Genomic DNA, 4,111 nt, shown 5'->3' with positions numbered 1-4,111 from the left:
GTTGTTTTTAAATGTCTGGAACGGATTAATCCGTTTTGCATTACTTTCTATGGGAAAGCGCACCTTGGTTTTGGAACGCTTTGGTTTTGGAACAGACTTCCGGAATGGATTGAGTTTGAAAACCAAGGTATCACTGTACACTTGGACTGGGCACAGAAATGAATTTTTCAGCCAGAGAAAAGTGTACAACAAATGAATCACAAGTTCTCAATCAATGGACTGCAACAAGGGACAGCTTTATTATTATTTTATTAGAACTGAGAAGTACAGTGTTTTTGATTGTTAAAAAGCTGCTGTATTTCTTATTGGGAAATGAACTCTGATATCAAAAACCAGTAGGTACAATAATCAACTTTAACCTTATTGTTCCCACAATAAGAGAAGTTTGAAACAAAAAAAATGTGTTTGCTTGCCATGAGAAAGTAGTATTAAAACACGCAGGAAGCCCTTCCCATCTTTCCCTTTCTTTACTGTTCATCTACTATATGTTTATATCATATTCAGTCCCTTCCAATCTATTAATATGCTGTATTGATTTAAAATCCATCCGATTGTTGAGACGGCATTAATGGGTTCCATTAGTCCTGCTTTCTAATTGCCACAGGATCTTCTCACAATAAATCTTTCTTCCATCCATTTGCAAAGACTTCCAGAGAGAACAGATTGGATTGTGGGTGATGGGGGGGGGGGTTCCCAGCAGAAGAAATAATGCTAATAATATGTCGGCATAAGGCAGAGATGCACATAACCACAACTATCTCAGAGGATTTGAGGCAGGACTCTAGTCTAGAACAAAGCTAATAGTTAGTAGTCCTGATCTGAAAGAGAACTGTTCCCATTCTCCCAAGGACAGCCCTCAACTGCTTCATATAGGTGTTAAATAGCACTGGGGACAAAATAGGGCTCATCAGCATCTCACAGCAACAAATGCTGGGAAGCTGAAAATCATTCCCTCAATGCTGCTCCCCCTCCCCACCGCTTGATTGTGATGCTGCAGCATTCTGCAATAACTGCAGCTTCCAGTTCAAAAGGCACCCTCCTAATATCACTCGGTCCTGAAGATGGGGTTGGACCCGCTGCCCCCAATTCACATTTGCTGGAGCCTGTCCAGGAGGATACCATGGTTAACAGCATCAAATGCCAATGAGATAACAAAAAGCAGGAGCAAGGTCACACTCCCCGTCCCACACTCTGCAAAGGCCATCCATCAGGACAACCAAAGCAGACTAAGTTCCGTGGCCAGGACTGAACAGCAGATTGGAACTCAAGACTATGCTTCCTCCATAGTCACATCCTTCTGGCATTTTACTCTTCCACGCTTGCCTCAAATTTGCTGAGTATGTGCTGGAAAACACCCATGAGATCCTCCAGCCCCTTCTGGAACATATCAACAGCCTCCTTTGGTCTGGCTGCAGAAGTTTATTTTTCTTTCAGAAGGATGGGTGATGCTATATCCACAGAACTATATCTATATAGCTATACCTTCAGGGTTTTTCATGATCATGTTCAAGGGAGTTGCCACGGGTGGGGTCCTCATTGTGGAGCACAAACGTAAAACAGTTCTTATCTGTCCCATCTGCAGCACTCGCGGCTTCTTCACGTCCTCCTCGTCCCCAATCCTCTTCCTCGCAAGGCCGCCAAGCGCAGAGGACCTAAAAAGCACTGTTGTATATCTATATTTTCCGTTTTGTCTTTATATGCAGATACGGTTTGAGCCTTGAAATAAAATTATTTGTCAGCATAACTTTTGTAAAAATTATTTATATACTTACTTATTTATAAGACTTCAGTGACCCCAAGGGGGAAAGGGGGGGGCACATTATCTACCTGGCCCGGGCCTCTGCCTAGCTCTGCAAGGGCCTGGGTATGACTAGAAGCACCATAAAACAGCACCCTTGACACCCGACCAGCACAGCCAGTCCAAGATGATGATGATGATGATGATAATTTATTGTTTGTTAGTTTTCCCAGCCCCTCTGAGCAGCTCCCAAGAGATTATTAAAAACACGATAAAACATCAAACATTAAAAACTTCCCTAAACAGAGCTGCCTTCATAAGCCTTCTAAAAGTCAGATAGTTGTTTATTTCCTTGACACCTGATGGGAAGGCAGGCTTTTAACCAGCATTGAACATGCATAATGGTCTGCTGCACCTATTTAGCCACATATAGACTTTCAGGACAGTGTCAAGAGAGCATCCCGCGGCAGACCTTAAAATACGGGCAGGTATAAATAGGAGCAGGTGCTCTGCCAAGCTGTTAAGGGCTTTGTATGTCAATACAAATACATGGGATGCGGGTGGTGCTGTGGGTTAAACCACAGAGCCTAGGGCTTGCCAATCAGAAGGTTGGCGGTTCGAATCCCCGCAACGGGGTGAGCTCCCATTGCTCGGTCCCAGCTCCTGCCAACCTAGCAGTTCGAGAGCACATCAAAGTGCAAGTAGATAAATAGGTACCGCTCCAGCGGGAAGGTAAATGGCATTTCCATGTGCTGCTCTGGTTCGCCAGAAGCGGCTTTGTCATGCTGGCCACATGACCTGGAAGCTGTACACTGGCTCCCTCGGCCAATAACACAAGATGAGCGCCGCAACCCAGAGTCGGTCACGACTGGACCTAATGGTTTCAGATTCGAACTCGCAGCTCCCACATTCATGGAGATTGAATCTTGGGACCTTCTGCATGCAAAGGTACGTGCTCTGCCCCTCCTTCTGACTACAAGGTGTTAAAAAATGCTCACCAAGGAACTTGGCTAAGAATCGGTTCCTACTCTACTGTAGGCATACTGATGCTTTGCACATGCGCCTCTTTCCACGAGTGTGGTGCTGTGACTTTCCTTACATAGTCTGCAAACCGAGAAAGAGCTAGCATGACTTTCCAGACTGTGGTTATGTCAGACTTTTTGAAACAAAAAAATAAATAAATGTGCAACGAACAGCAGTCTTGGAATTAGTGTTAGGCTGGGGGTATTTTTATGCTCTCCGCGGAATTTGCACATATGTGCGTGCATGCAGACAGCAAGCACACCATCCAACCATATGAGAGAGCAGATGGCTAGAGTGGCAAGCTGTTCCCCTCCTTTGCTATGTACACCCTCGGATTCCAGGAGTAGCATCCTGAGTCTATTAAGACCTTTTGGTATATATGCTTAATAAAGATAAGGTCTACACCAGGCATAGGCAAATTTGGCCCTCCAGATGTTTTGGGACTACAACTCCCATCATCCCTAGCTAACAGGACCAGTGGTCAGGGATGATGGGAGTTGTAGTCCCAAAACATCTGGAGGGCCGGGTTTGCCTATGCCTGGTCTGCACAACTTACCAATTAAGGTAAGGCCTTCTGGGTGTTGGCACCATGGTTGTGGAATGCCCTCCCCTCAGAGGATCGCTCAACACCTACCCTTATACTGTGAAAACCTATTTGTTTGCCCAAGTATTTGTTGGATATTTGTTTTAGCTACCTTTATATTAGTGTGTGTGAGGGACAAGGGATATCGCGAAGTCCCTCCCCTCCTGAGTTCAAGCCCATCCCCGAGCACAGGGGAAAGCAGAGGGAGCTCCGATTCCAGTGGGGAAGCAGGAAGTCGTGTCCGAGGCTCAGGCAAGGTAGAGGAGCCAGGGTCCCAGGTGGGACAGGAAGGGGCAAATAAGGGGGGGAGACCCATCCCCCCAACTCCGGAATTACGCAGAAAGAGGAGGGGAAAGAGGATGGGTCTGCCAAAGCTTTTGTGTTGGAGAAAGACGCGCCAAAAGCCATTCGGAGGTTCTGAAACCGAATGACCACATCGCTCCGTGTAAATAGCAATGATTTCAGCACTGTAAATACGCAGCACCAATAAAAGAATAAAATGCAGAGCTGCGTAGCGTCGTTACTCTGAAGTAGCCTGCTCCGGCCACTGTGACAGCAACCTCCGAATCATTTTTTGGGCTACTTTGGAGTTGCCGGGATGAGTGTGTCAGAGGCGGAGAAATGGCGGCAGATCGCGGAGAAAGCCCAGCAAGACCTGCAGCAGCTGGCGCAGCAGGCGCAGGGGGAATTAAAGGCAGCTAAAGAAGAAACCAAGAAGGTCCAGGACGACCGGCTACAACTTGCGGAACAGGTGAGAGCGCTCCAGG

At 46.5% G+C, this 4,111-nt stretch overlaps 1 pseudogene; it reads right to left on the bottom strand.

Annotated features, from left to right (window-relative positions):
- Positions 1 to 1,270: 1,270 nt before the first annotated feature.
- Positions 1,271 to 3,352, bottom strand: LOC148683436 (DNA-directed RNA polymerases I and III subunit RPAC2 pseudogene; annotated as a pseudogene).
- Between the last annotated feature and the right edge of the window lie 759 nt (positions 3,353 to 4,111).

This window comes from Zootoca vivipara, chromosome 15, assembly GCF_965207765.1.
Source record: "Zootoca vivipara chromosome 15, rZooViv2.hap1.1, whole genome shotgun sequence".
Taxonomy (NCBI): Eukaryota; Metazoa; Chordata; class Lepidosauria; order Squamata; family Lacertidae; genus Zootoca; species Zootoca vivipara.
Note: the sequence above shows the minus strand (reverse complement) of the source record. Positions and strands in the feature narration are given on the sequence as shown.